Here is a 14,705-nt window from a genome sequence, read left to right on the forward strand (position 1 = left end):
GAGAGACAGCTTCCCTTGAGATTTTGACATGGAAGGACTGTGTAAAAGGCCCCCTCATGGCAAATCAGGGTAAATTCAGACACAGGAACCACAAAACTTTGAGGTGAGTGTGGTGGGCTCTCTACCAGTGGGACGGGTGCCTGGCTAAGAAGGTCTAACTTCTGGGTGAGCGGAGAAGGGTGTTATGTAGGGAAGCAGCTCAAGGATGCTTTGCTAAGTTGAGGATGAAGAAGCATAGTGAGGGGAGAGGTCAAAAAAACCAAGGGGACCATAACAGGTGCCAAATCCAAAAGACAGCTGAGGTGGAAGAGGAGAGGAAGCAGAAAGGTGAGGGTGGAGTTGGGAAAAGAGACTGGGCTGAAGAGTCAGGACATTCTGTGAAGGAAAGCATGTTCTAAGGCACCCTTGACACCCAGTGGCTGGTTCACTAGAGGAGAATGTTGATACTAAACATTCACCCCAGAGTCCCTTGAGAATCTGTAGAAGTCATCTTCATGCCTGTCTGCTTTTCTTAACCATCCCGCTGCTTTGACTCTATTCTCTGACTGTCTGAATCCATCTATCTACTCGGCCCTTAATCCCAAAGTGGCCAGGGAGAAGGAAGCACAGAGAAACCGCAAGAGTCCACTTGGCCACCAACCAGTAACAATAACAAAAGAACAGTTTTGACGAAGGATCAGAGGTTGAAATAAGCAAACATTTCAACTCATGGTTTTATGTCTCCTTGCCTCCCTCTACTTTGAGGATAGAGATTTAACAGCTCATACCAGTTAGATCCCTCTCCCAAATTGCAGATGGATCTGATTTCTGCCCATTCCTCCCTCTACTTTATGAGACAGGGGCCTCTTTAACTGTCTCCTCTGCACACTGTACTCCGTTTTGGGCTCCTGGATCAAGCAAGACCTCAGACAGGGGCAATGGCAGGATCTGGAGCTGCAGTTCTGTAGACGTGTGCTGAGTCAACTTGGCAGCTGGTCCTTTGATGGCCTTGCCCCACTCCTCAGCACCACCTAGCCTGAGCTCCAGGTGTAGGCTTCTGATTCACTCACCATTTCTACCTTGATTCCCTAAGCCTCCAAGACTGGGTTTCTTTATCTTTTTTTTTTTTTTTTTGCGGTACGCGGGCCTCTCACTGTTGTGGCCTCTCCCGTTGCAGAGCACAGGCTCCGGACGCGCAGGCTCAGTGGCCACGGCTCACGGGCCCAGCCGCTGCGCGGCATGTGGGATCTTCCCGGACCGGGGCACGAACCCGTGTCCCCTGCGTCGGCAGGTGGACTCCACCAGGGAAGCCCAGGTTTCTTTATCTTGTCCCTCCTACTCCATCTTGCAGCCATGTCTTAGTCTGAAGTCTTGCCCTTGAATCCCAGTACCTGTCCTCTGTCATTCCCTCAAATTATACCTAATACTTCCCTCCCTCCAATACAGACCTTCTAGCCTGGATCTGCCTGACTAGCAGGGGGATGTCCACTGGTTACCCCCAAACCTCCCCTAGGCCAGTCCATCTCTCTGGACTTCTAGGATCACCTATTGCTGAGACCACCCTCCACCACCTGCCTTGCCTTGGTGGGTCTCTCTGTGTCTTGGCCAACCTTGTGTGATCTATTTCCTGCCCTCTAAGCCATTGTTATTCTCAGTGGTTCTAAAATCATTAATCCAACAGCCAACAAGTACTTATTTATGGAACACCATCTACACGATTGGTGCTGTAGGAGCAACGTCCCTCAGCCAAGTGACAATTGAGAGGCAACAAACTTCAGTTTGTAGTGATATGAGACCAAATGTGAAGTTATCTTCATTTACCCTTTTGGAAGAATTATTTGAGCAAGTATATTAGGTATCTATTGCTGCATAACAAATTACCTCAAAATGTAGTGGCTTAAAATAAGAAGAAATAAATCTCTCACAGTTTCTATGGGTCAGGTATTAAGAAGTAGTTTAGCCGGGCAACTATGGCTTGGGGCGTCTCATGAGGCTGTAGGCAAGATGTCAGCTGGACTGCAGTTATCTGAAGGCTCGTCTGGTGCTGAAGGACTTACTTCCAAAGTATTGGATGCAATTTGGTGCTCAGTGCTGAGAACACCACAGTTCTCCCCACAAGCCTTTATATGGCTTCGTAAGTGTCCCCATGACATGGTGGCTGGCTTCCTCCAGAGCAAGTAATCCAAGAGACCAAGGATGGAGCAGCAACGTCTTTTATGACCTAACCTTGGAAGCCACAGATATAAGTTCTACCATATTCGGTTGGTCACACAGGTCAGATTCAATGTGGTAGGGGAAACGTAAGGAAACAGATAATAGGAGTTGAGGATCATTGGGGACCATCTTGGAGACTGACCACCATGCCAAAGAACAATTCAGCTTAGGGGCCAGGAAGATTTTTATCTATTAAGAAGATAATATTTAAGGCTTTATCTCCAATGCTGGAACAGTGCCTAGCATATAGTAAGTACTCAGTAAACACTGAGCGAATGCATGATTGAGTGAACAGTATACATTACTTTCCAGAAGTACTCTGTAGTTTATAGAGTACTTTTCCAGATCTTATACAATTTGATTATCACCTCTGTGAGATAGATCAGGCTAGTATTATGAATCCTATTTATAGAAGTGTTCATATGTAGTGTTATTAATACTATTTTACTTCAGATATGTAAAGCATCACCTAAAGTCACACAGCCTGAATCTGATGCCCTTTCTCCCTGGGCTAGTCATACCACAGGATCATGGTGTAACCCCAGTTCACTGGGCTTTGTCCATCTCATTGGCTATGAGGTGGGTTTTTTGAAGTAGAGGTGAAATGACCCTTGGGAGGCTGAGCCAGTGCCGTTTTCTGGTTTACTGGGTGGATTTACTGCAAAGCTAGTGACACTTAAGGCTATTTACTTGCATTGGCCCTTCCAGGTCAATTCCAAACATTTTGGCAAGTAAGAACCACTTATCTGTGACCTCATGCAACGAACTGAAACAATTCCAGGAGACGGTAACCTGATGTTTAACAACATTTACAGTCGCTCATGACAATGCAGCTGCAAGCATTTGTGAAAACATCAGTGGGTTCTCAGAATAGGTGTCAAGTCCAGCTGATTTCCTTAATCTCATGGGAGAAATCTCTCTTCCATGATACCTGAAGTTGCTGACATTTTCAGTGTTTCCAACAGTTACATTTTTTCTTTTCAGGTTTGTCTCCTAGGTGGAATATTTTAAATATAGATACTAACTGAGGTTTTTCCTTATAGAAACTCATTTTTCTTTAGCTAAATAACTGAGAATATTCAGATAAAAATGAACTATGAAATCACTGAAAGGGACATACATTATTCTGATATCAAGAAACAAATTGTAACAAGAGAAATTTCAATGCCAAAAGCAGTAAGTAATTCATTAGGAAGAAGTACATTTTGAAGATAAGTAATAAATAGTGTCTTGGACTGCTGATAATTCCATCTCTAGGGAGGGGTTCATCTGGGTGGGTGGAGGTTCCCCCCAGAAGAAACATCCCATTCTCGGCCCAGGGTCTGTGGGCTGCAGTTCCTAACAGCTGTGGCCAGGCAGGGGACACCAAGTGAGCTTGGGCTTCTCCTGCAGGCTCATGACTGCCCAGCTCTTCCTATGCAACCCAGCCTCTCTCTAATGAGCCAGTTAGGAGTTCTTAGGCATTACCAAATAAAAAGAAACCCAGAAGAAACATTCAGTATTTATATAAAGTAAATATTTTCTTCCCCTGACTACTCTATCCTCCTTCAGTTTCAGAAGAACCTTTGTCTCTAGATTAGTCCAGCTGAAGTTATTTTTCTTACCATCTGTAAGCGGGATTTTCCATTTTTCCAACAAGAAAATAACCCTTGGGCTAAAGGAACTGTGAAAATGTTTAGTCTCCAGAAAGGCACGAAGCCTCTCAGGGTGGCAGAATCCCTGCAGTTTTGGAGAGGGCCATTTTGTCATTGATGAAGTAGCCCCTCTTGCTGTTCCTCTGCACGCTCGGCATCAAATTTCTGGCCCACAAGTCACAAATAACTGTTCTTCAGGATGTCCTGGAGAGATTCATCAGGGTGAGTTGCTGCTGGAATGCACAATTATCCAACTAGGTGGTGTGGACCAAGAGAAGAGATACTGGCCTTGGAGCCTCCAGAGCTGGCTCTAGTCACAGTTTTCTTGTTACATGATCATGTGCAAGTCATTTCCTCTCCCTGTGTCTCAGTTTCCCCAACTGTAAAAAGACTGTGATGAACTGGCCTATCTCTCCTTTCTAGGCTTCGTGATTTATGAGTTACCCTGAAAGGGACCTAGTGAGGCCAGGATCAGGGCTGTCGGTACAATAAGTTACATGAAATGAGTGATGAAGTAGGCCGTTCTCTGTGTATTCTTGAGGAGAAAAGAGCAGTTTTAAAGCATATATTTGTATTAGTGAACTGTGTTACACCAGGCCAATGGATGTGAGGGGATACTTGTTGGGGAGGAAGCAGGGATGGTGATGATCAAAGCAAAGTTGACAAAGCCCTGGTTCAGGAGGACAGTGCTAAAACTATCGGTCAAGGTAATCAGGAAGTCGGGTGAATAGTCAGAAGGCCAAGGTCAAAGCAAGACAAAGTGAGGAACTGAGCAGTATACACAGCAGCAGCTGAAATAGCTTGTAAGTGAGGCCCCTCCTGCCCCAGTCAGGGAGCCTTTTACATGCTTCCTGCTGAGCCAGGTGCTGAGGATGAGGCTCCACACTTGGACAACCCACTGTTTTCCACCTCAAGAAGGGTTGTGGGGAGAAAAGTGAGTGTGGCTGGAGTGGGGAGTGAACCCATCCAATGTTTTTATGTGACTGAATATTTATGCAAATAAATATGCAAAACAATCTATTGAAATGAAAGATAAAATATAAATTATAACAAATTCCTATCAACTTTGAAAATCAACATTACTAAGGTAAAATTGCTATTTAATCCCTTGAAAGTGCAATTAAATCTTTAAAAATATTTTTATGAAGGGGCTTCCCTGGTGGCGCAGTGGTTGAGAGTCCGCCTGCCGATGCAGGGGAAACGGGTTCGTGCCCCGGTCCGGGAAGATCCCACATGCCGCGGAGCGGCTAGGCCTGTGAGCCATGGCAGCTGAGCCTGCGCGTCCGGAGCCTGTGCTCCGCAACGGGAGTGGCCACAACAGTGAGAGGCCCGCATACCGCAAAAAAAAAAAAAATTTTATGAAAATAATAGTTTGATACCTGAAATAAAATGTGCAGGCTGAAAAATAAACAAAATGATTCTAGCTTCCAACGTCTATCTGTGGTCAACATAATTAGTCTGATGCCTCTGGTATGTTATGGATAGGCCTGCAAATAAATTAAAAGTATTATGAGGGCTTCCCTGGTGACGTAGTGGTTAAGAATCCGCCTGCCAATGCAAGGGACACAGGTTCGAGCCCTGGTCCGGGTAGATCCCACATGCTGCGGAGCAACTAAGCCCGTGCGCCACAACTACTGAACTTGCGCTCTAGAGCCCGTGAGCCACAACTACTGAAGCCCATGCGCCTAGAGCCTGTGCTCCACGAGAAGCCACTGCAATGAGAAGCCCGCTCACCGCAACGAGAAAGCCCACGCGCAGCAGCGAAGACCCAACGCAGCCAAAAATAAATTAAATAAATTTATTAAAAGAAAAATTTTTTTAAAAGTATTCATTTGTTTACTATAGCAAAATATTCCCTGTATAACTGTTGTGAATACCGCATTGATAGTTAAAATTGAAGTATAATTGACATATTACTTTCAAGTGTACAATGAAGTGATTGAATATTTGTGTATGCATTTTTTAAAATTTTTATTTATTTATTTTTGGCTGCGTTGGGTCTTCGCTGCTGAGTGCGGGCTTTCTCTAGTTGCGGTGAGTGGGGGTACTCTTCACTGTGGTGCGCAGGCTTCTCATTGCAGTGGCTTCTCTTGTTGCGGAGCATGGGCTCTAGAGCGCAGGCTCAGTAGTTGTGGTGCACGGGCTTAGTTGCCCCGCGGCATGTGGGATCTTCCCCGACCAGGGCTCGAACCCGTGTCCCCTGCGTTGGCAGGCAGATTCTTAGCCACTGTGCCACCAGGGAAGTCCCGTGTATGCATTAATTTTTGAGTGCCTCCAGAACCACACACTGGAACATAGAGAGAAGCAAGACACAGACATTCAGCAAGACAAGGAGAGGCTACCTCACTCTGTATGAATCTGCGGCATTCACATCTAAGAGGAAGAATATAATAATGACTTTGCCTTGACTCTTAACTAAGTGTATCTGCTGCTCAAATCCTGCCCACCCTCTGAAGGGAGGGGTTCGTCTCCAGTACTGACAGCAGCACAGCCCACAAACCTTCGTGACTTGTGGACACAGTTTTCTTTTGATTCATAGACACAGGGCAAAGATGTGAAGTATTTCCCTGGGGCTTGAGTGGTGTTACTCATGAGAGTGGATATTTAGGATTACCAGCTGTGCTGTGCCAATGCCGAGCCCTGGATCCCTAGGGACAGAAGCATTCTCATGTTCTTTAATACATTCGTTTACCTAGTATATGAGACCTGGTAAAGCAAGGACTCAGAGAGGGGGCGCCTTTTGCCTGGGTCTTGCCCAGGTGATGGATAACTTAGCCAAGAGATGCCAATGTGGATGGATGATGGCTAAAGATTACACATTCAAAATAGAAAAGAAACTGAATCATAGGTAAAGAAAGTTCCTTTGTGCAGCTTTCCCTAATCTCTCTTCCTCTCTTATATACAGAATGAACCACCATCCTTTGACTACTCCTATACATAGTTTTTAGTATTACAAATATCACCTTGTAATATATAATTTTTAAAATATGTTAATGTTTGTTTCCCTGGCTGGGTTGAAAACTTGAGAGTCAAGTTGGTATCTTAAGTGTCCCTGTGTTTCCTGCATGTAGCACAGTGACTGGTATAGCACAGGCATGTGGGCAGAAGAGGACCGTGTGTGGTAAGAGCTTGTGCTTTGGAGCCAGACGCTCCTGAATTTGAATCCTGGTCACACCACTTCCCAGTTGGGTAACTCTGGAAGTTTCTTAACACCCCTAAGCCTCTGTTTATTTATCTGAAAATGGGGATAGTGACGTTCCCATCTCCTATTGTTGTTCTGAGGCTTACTTATGAGAGTATGTGTGAAATGTTTAGCACAGCGTTCGTTGTTGTAGTTATTCCATTATTTATCTGAATGGAACCATCTCCTTGCTCTGCCTCATGGTGTTGCCATGCAGACACACCAGGCGGTGGGCACTGGGGCACTTGCAAGGCTATTGCCAGGAGGTGTTATTGTTTGGTCAATTTCTAAACTTAAACGGACACAGCATGTGGAATGCCTGCAGGTCTCTGAGCCGCCTGGGAGGGAGGAAGGATTAAGGAACCCATCTAAGCTAAAAGAGTCCTGGGACACATGAAACGTAGATCTTTGGTTGTGATTCTCCTCCTGGAGGGTGACACTCTCTGGCAAATATTTCCTGCACTCATGGCATGGTGGTGACAGCCCTGTCCTGAAGCAGCTCCCAACAAAGGCTGAAGAGCCAGAGAGGAGGGTGTAACTTGAGACTTCGCTCCAGAGGGCCTGGAATCTCAGTGGAGATAGCACCAGCCTTTCAGCGCAGCAGACGTTCTGGAGCTCGGCTCCACCGCTGGGATGGCTTACAGGACAGGTCCTGCCTCTGCAGCCTGGAGAAAATGAACGGGCTGTCATGGGCTGGGGTGTTCCTATCTGTCAGCTGACTCTTAATCATCTGCACTGGCCCTGAGAGGCACCTCGGCTTTCCACTGCCCCACTGACCACGATATTTGCTATTTTGGGCCCTGGGAGGCAGGGTCTGCGGAGCCTGTGTTCTATGCCATCAGTGGAGCAGCCGCTCGACAAACATTTGTAAGCTCTGATTCATCTCCGGGCACTGGGCCAGGTGTGCAGAGGACAGGAAGAGTGTAAGAAGGTTCTTCATTCCACGGCTTACACTCTAATTGGGAAAAGATATGGCTACTATTCAGCTGGTAATGTAACAAATATGCATCCTAAGTGTCAAATTACTGTTTTGGAGGGCAGGGGAAGGGCCGTAGAGTTGATTGGGGTGATCAACGAGGGAGTCTCAGAGCAAGTAAGGTTTCCTTCCACATTAAGCTGAATCCTTGGCCTTGCAGTTGCCCATCTATCTGCAGGGCCCACACAATCAGCATAGGTGCCACCCCTGCAGTTGCCAGGATTCGGGGAGATGGAGGGGAGTCAGCATCTTACCCAGACTAGTTTGAGTGTGTCATTCTTCGAGCAGCCTGGGATGAGGTTTGCAGATCACTTCTCATGAACCCCTAGGCTCAGGGACAACACTTAGAAAAGGCAAAACACCATGGGGCAGCTCAAAGAAGAGAGTTCCTGCTGGGGTGGAAGCCACCTGTCAACACCCAACAGTGACTTGGCAGCCATGTGATGGAGCCACCTTGAAATCGCATCTTCCAGCCCCAGTCAAGCCTTCAGGTGACGCAGCCACAGCCAACATCCTGATGTCACCAAAGACCCAAACCAGAACCACCAGCCTAAGCCACCCATAGATTCCTCACCCACAGAAACTGTGAGAGATAAGGATTGTTTATTGTTTTAAGACACCAAGTTTTGGGGTAATCTGCTACACAGCAATAGATAACTAATGCAGGAGGGTAGACATCTATTGGGTTCATGTGTCAGGATTGGTGAGATTCCCCTTGACATTTCTACTCTCCATCCTCTTGGAAAGTCCTTCATCGTGAGAGAGAGGAAGAGAGAAGCCACGGTGGCCCTCTGTCCTCTGCAGAGCTGGGAACAGAGAATAGACAACCCAGGCTGCCTCTTTGGTTCTCAGCTGTGCTAGCCAGCAATGCTTTGACCATTTCTACCAGGAGTCAGCAAACTTTTCCTTAGAAGGCCAGATAGTCAGTATTTTAGACTTTGCAAGCCATACACAATACCTCTGTTACAACTGCTCAATTCTGCCCTTGTAGCACAAAAACAGCATTAGACAATATAAAAATGAATGGGCATGGCTGAGTTCTAATACAGCTTTACTTAGAAAAACAGGTGAGTGATTCATGGGCTGTAGTATTCTAATCCCAGGTTTATACAAAGGAAAAAACACAATACAGGAAGGTCTGTGGCCAGACAGGCTCAGAGGGCCAGAAGGACATTTCCCACAGAGGAGAGGCTGTTTATGAACTGCCTTACCCTGGGCCCCACTATTGCCTTACCCTTGCTGCAGGAGGCCAAGATATTTATCATCTCTTGCAAACAAAACTACACATGAAGAACATGTAAGGGAGCTTCAGGTTTACTGACAGTCTGGGCATCTGTTAGGTATGTTACCGAGTAAATGGCCACATCTGCTGGAAAAGCTCTTTTAGCCCCTGGAAGAACTGGGTGCCAGGCACTGCTCCGGTGGTTACTGTTTTCACACACAGTACCTGCCTTTTTTCTCATCTCCAATTATTGTTTTATAGCAAATTACCCCCAGACTCAATGGCTCACTCACATGGCTGGCAAGTTGGTTCCTCTCCACAAGGCTGCTTGAATGTCCTCACAACATGGTGACTGGCTTCCCCAATAGCTACCTATCGAGAAGACCAAGGAAGGAGCTCTAATGCCTCTGTGACCTGCTCTGGAAGTCACACATCGCCATATCCTTTGCATTCTATTGTCCACCTAGGTCAGCCCTGATTCAATGGGAGAGGGACCATATGAGAGCAAGTATACCAGGAGGTAAGAATCACTGGGAACCATATTGGAGGCTGGGTAGAATGAGTGGGCGTCAGACTGACAGTAGCCGCTACAAAAGCTTGCCCACTTAAGTTTGGTGGTTGTGTGAGGAGGGGCAAATGGAAGAGACTCATCACCTGTTTGCTCAAATCTGTATAGGTGACTTGTTTTCCCAGGCCCTCAATATTGAGGGCATCAAGGCTTAGGTACCAATGGCTGTGGTTTTCAGCTACATTTGACCATAAGTTTTCATTATTGGGGTTCTAATACTACCATCCTTGATGCTCTGACATTCCTAAGAGTCTGCAGTAAATGTTTGTCTTTCTGTTTTGGATTCCCAGCATCTGAATACCTTCCTAGAGGAATTTCCCGTTGTGTGAGCCTTGGTAGGGGCAGGCTCCTGTCTGGTTTTTCAGCCTGTCAGTCTTTGATTTACCCTATGTCTCTCCCCAATCCCTTTGCTATTTAAATTAGCTATTCAGTTTCTGTTACTTGAAACTGGGAATCCTGGCTGGTCCTGCATCTCCAGAAGTTACACTCAGAGGAAGGTCATTTGGTGCCAAAGTCACTACATCTCTGCTGTTATCGTAGTAACAGCTGACAGAGTAGAACATAGACCTCAGAGTCAGACAGACCTAGGTTTGAATTCCAGCCCTGCCACTGTAATGCAACAAGTTAACTTTCAACAAGTTATTTAACACCTCTCAACTTGAGTTCCTTCACTCTTAAAATGAGGAAACATTTAGCTTGCAAGACTGCTATGACTATTAGCACATAGCATTGTGCCTGACACATAGTAGGTGTTTAATGACTGTTCTTAGATAGCAAATGATAATGGTGATATAACAAATGATAACTGCTCTTATATAACAAGGGCAGCAATGATGGACACGTGCTGTGCTTCCTCATGTAAATCCCTTTCAGGGTTTCTTGAAGAGGCAAAGTTACTACCACCCGATGACAGGTCTTTGGAACTTGAACTTCTCCATCTCTCAGTAATAATTGCTCTTTAGAATTCTCAAGGGTGGCTCTTTAGAATTCTCAAGGGTGGTAGGGCCACCCTTGAGAATTCTCTAGATCCTTCCAGTAAAGAATTTGCTACACGTCCTCCAGGAACTAATCCAGAGCATGACTGAGAGATACCTCCAGTCCCATCTGCAGTGCTTTGCAAATGGAACTCTTTGTGGCCTGCCCTTAGACCCTAGAGCATCCAAGATGGGCATGCTACTTCAAGCCCTGTTGTGGTCCTTGCAATGTGGTCCCAGGTCATCCAGACTTTTGGCCTGGGCCCCCAGATAGCTTTGAGGCTACTAGAGACACACTAGATGGAAAGGCACACTCTGAGATGCTCTGCTCTAGGAGGAGCTCTGTTTTCTCCCATGCCTTCTTTGAGCTGTGGAAGCTGTTCTACGGTGTTTCCCCATTTGTATCATGGCTGCTGAGTCAGTGCTGGTTGTTGACACATAGCTTCAGTCCCACCCCATGTGGGCCTCTCCACAGGTTGCCTGAGTGGTGCTGCAATGTGGTGCTGACTTCCCCAAGAGAAAGCACACAGTCATTTTTGTCCTCTTGGCTACCTATTGTCGAGGAAGGACTACACACAGTGTGAACACCTAGACGCAAGAGTCATATGGGCCCTTTTGGAGGCTGGATACCACACATCTCATCCCAAATAAGGGCTCTCATGGGTGGCAGAAAGTGTCCTGTACGCAGAGAACGAGATGGATGCTCTTACTGGTATCTGCATGGTGGGATGGAGAAAACTGGGGGGTGGCAGTCAGGACCTGGGTGTCAGTGCTGGCTCTGCCCCTGGCCTCCTATGGGTCCTTGAATGAGTCATGTCCCCTAGTGGACCGGTAGTTTTCTTTTCTTTTTTCTTTTTTTTTTTTTTTTTTTTGCAGTACGCGGGCCTCTCACTGTTGTGGCCTCTCCCGTTGCAGAGCACAGGCTCCGGACGCACAGGCTCAGCAGCCATGGCTCACGGGCCCAGCCGCTCTGCGGCATGTGGGATCTTCCCGGACCGGGGCACGAACCCGTGTCCACTGCATCGGCAGGCGGACTCTCAACCGCTACGCCACCAGGGAAGCCCTGGACCAGTAGTTTTCTTAACCACAGATAAGAAAGGCTTTTGAACTTGGGTCAGTGTGGCATAGGGGGCCAATCCCTACCAGTTAGCTAGTTCCTTCATCTCTGTGGACTTCAGTTTCCTCATCTGTAAAAGTGAGGATAAGAATACCACCTCCCTCCTAAGGTTGATGTGAGGAATAAATGAGCTGGGCTGTGTATTATGCTCACCACATAGAAGGTGCTCAGTAAATGTTTGCTGCCATTATTAGCAGCAGAAGTAGCAACATCACCTCTGGCTTTGAGGTCTCTGATTCCACAATCTGTTCTTAGCCCTGAGAACAAAGGGCTTCTGTACCCTCCCTCCTCCTCCATCAGTTCAGACTCTTGATGCCCTCTGTGGCTGGCTTTGGGCAGCTGCACTCAGGCCTCTGGGGTAGACTGGAGGTGTCTGTTTCCTTTCTCAGCATCTGGTGGTCAAGGCACTTGCAAAGCTGTTACAGCTGAAATCAGGAACCAAGCAACCAGAGCAGCCTCATGCTGAGAGCTGGGGCCAGTCCTTGGGACGACTGTGAATTATGTGATCACAGGGTGGCAGAGATGGAGTGGATCTCAGACCTCATCTGGTCCCTGATCTGACCAGCCCAGCCCCAGCCTGTGGGGCCACCATCCCTCCTCTCAAGCCCTGTGTGAACAGCTGTCTGAAGACCCACCACTCATGCTTGAGGTCCATGGCAGCAGCCATCAGATGACTGCCGGCTTGAGCCCTGCCTGCCCGAACCCACCCTGTGGCAAAGCCATTGTGTGAAGGCTTCAGCTCCACTACTAGAGATCACATGGATGACATCATCCTATCCAAACCCATTCTCCTCATCGGCCAGGAGCCAAGGCCTCTTCAGGTACCCTTTGGCTCCCGGACTCCATTCCCACACTGCTCTGTTCATTTGCTCAGCTGGCCTGCCCTGCCTCTCCCATCCCCTTCATCACCTCCTCTCCATGACCGCAAACTCCTCTGTACCCTCACCCTTCTCCTGGGACACTCCCTTCTCTCTGCCAGCTGTCCTCTCAGGCTGGGGTTGCCATTCTCACATGCTCTCCTCAGGGTTGGAGGATAAGTCTGCAATCCTCCTGGCTCCCCAGGCCACACCTATACTTGCCTTCATCTTGTAAAACCCCCTGCTCCTTCAGACTCGCACCATTCATCCCCCTCCCCATCCCTGATGCTTCCTGGGGCCTTCTGGTTAACCACTCGCTCACTGACCACCTTGGCTCCTGGGCTCCTGGAGTCCCTTCCACCCCAACTCCTTCCTGATTCCTGGGCCCTAAATCATGCATGAGGATAACTTTTCCAGGATCCCAATTTTGACCTCATTGCCAGGAACACTTGTGTACCTTAGCTACCCATTCTTTTCCCATCACCGAAAGGGCATAACCTCCCAAATTCCAAACCCAAGTATCTCGCTCTCTGGTCATCATTGCCTGTCCTTCCAGCTTACTTCCTCAAGTCCCCCTGTAACAATTCTTTGACCTCATGCTGAACCCATGCCTACTGGGCCCAGTTCTTCCCCACTACCCATCAGTGGCTTCACTTCCCTTTCTTTCTGTCTCAGATTCCATGGTCCTTCACTGGACTCACTCCCTTGAACACACCTCCAACTCCCTTGCTCCTCTTGGCCTCCTCTGCCCTTTACCCTCCTTGCAAAAGTGCCTGGCCTTAGTACAGGGCGCTTATGTTTGTAGAGCTTCTGAAGACACATGATTGTCTTTGGACACTTGGGTGGTCACATACGATGTAGGGTAGGGATTCATACTTCTGTCTTATGTACAAGGTACTAAGGCTCAAAGAGGCGAAGTGCCTTTTCTAGATTTGTCCAAAGCTGAGCCTCAAACCCATGTCTCCTGGCCCAAGTCCACCTCACCTCTCAAAGGCAGCGTTTCTAGAATAGGTTGGGATTTGGAGACTTGGTGATGAGGGTGTGAGTGGGAGCAGGGCACCTCAACAGAGGGGAAAGTGTTCCCTAGTGATGACGGGGGCAGGGAAGGCGGTGGTCCAGAGGGAGTGGGACTGTGGTGGTCCTCACAGGCCCTGTAGAGGCTGAGAAATTCTCTCAGAGGCTGTCTTGCAGAGGTGCATTGGTCGTGAAATGCAAAACCAGATGCCATTGGTAAAGCACACTGTCCGAAACAGCATTCCTCCAGCTTCCCAGCCTTCTGCAAATCCCATTTCTTTCCTTGTCAGGCCTCAGAGGCTGAGGGCCCTGTACTGCTCTGCACATCAAAGACACCACCAGCTTTCCTGGCACAGCTCTCAGAGGCTTTTAACCAGCCTCTGACAATAAAATCACTTTTAAATAAAAACCAAGAGTCAAGATTCGGCAGAAAAGGGATTAACAGGATCAGTAGGGGGATGACATCATGCTATTTTTGTTGGCACTTCCCCAGCTCAAGTGTACGGAGTCTGGGTGTGGAGGGCGGATATATATATATTTTCTTTTCAACTGATTTGGCTGCTCTGAGTCTAGGTCTGGAAAATCTGGGGAGCTAGAGGGAGCTAGCAGGGCTCGGGGTGACTCTCTAGCAGCTCAGGGCATCCGCCCGCTCAAGGGGGTGAGCACACTGGGGCTGCAGAGACTGAAGTGGGCCTTCTGCTGTGTCATTTTCCTGGGGCCTCAGGCAATGGGAAAGGAAAGGGCCTATTTGGTGATCAGGCCCTGAACTTAGAGAAAGGTGCCCTCCAAGGTGGGCAAATGTCCTGGTACAACCAGTGGTGGAGACAGATTGACCTAGAGAACCAGGGCCTGGCCCATTCACGCACAGCCCTCTGGGTGATGAACTGGGCCACGCCCAGAATGACAGAGCACCCAGGGCCTTAGGGACCTCTTGCTCCACTGGTTGCCAAACTCAATCTTTTTTTTTTT

This window comes from Orcinus orca, chromosome 2 (assembly GCF_937001465.1).
Source record: "Orcinus orca chromosome 2, mOrcOrc1.1, whole genome shotgun sequence".
NCBI classification, from domain to species: Eukaryota; Metazoa; Chordata; class Mammalia; order Artiodactyla; family Delphinidae; genus Orcinus; species Orcinus orca.